A 348-nucleotide genomic window follows, 5' to 3' on the forward strand; every position below is an offset into this window, starting at 1 on the left:
AATCGTTGCAGTCTGTCAGTCATATAATGGAAGTGAATGGGAATCACGGTTTTGAGAGTCAAAAAAACATACACAAACAAAACCAAATTAAACCGTGCGGCCCGTGACGATACATTGATGTGTAAAGACACGAAATGATCGGTCTGTGCAAGAAACTGAACAGTATTTATATCGTTTTTTACCTCTGATTCACCGCAATGTCCGAACTGTCCTGAGCACGCGTTCTCAACAGCCGGCGCGTGACGCTCCTTCTTCTTCTTGCTTTACGGCAGATTGCAGACTTATAAGTGTATTACCACCACCTATCTCTCAAATGGACCATTGACACTCCTAATTGAGATTGTAGAT

At 42.5% G+C, this 348-nt stretch overlaps 1 protein-coding gene across 1 annotated transcript in view; it reads left to right on the forward strand.

Annotated features, from left to right (window-relative positions):
• Positions 1–348, forward strand: part of LOC107686070 (MAM and LDL-receptor class A domain-containing protein 1) — a 23,411-nt gene that overhangs the window by 4,161 nt on the left and 18,902 nt on the right. The window lies entirely within an intron of this gene.

Source organism: Sinocyclocheilus anshuiensis, unplaced genomic scaffold (assembly GCF_001515605.1).
Source record: "Sinocyclocheilus anshuiensis isolate Anshui unplaced genomic scaffold, SAMN03320099.WGS_v1.1 scaffold930, whole genome shotgun sequence".
Classification (NCBI taxonomy): Eukaryota; Metazoa; Chordata; class Actinopteri; order Cypriniformes; family Cyprinidae; genus Sinocyclocheilus; species Sinocyclocheilus anshuiensis.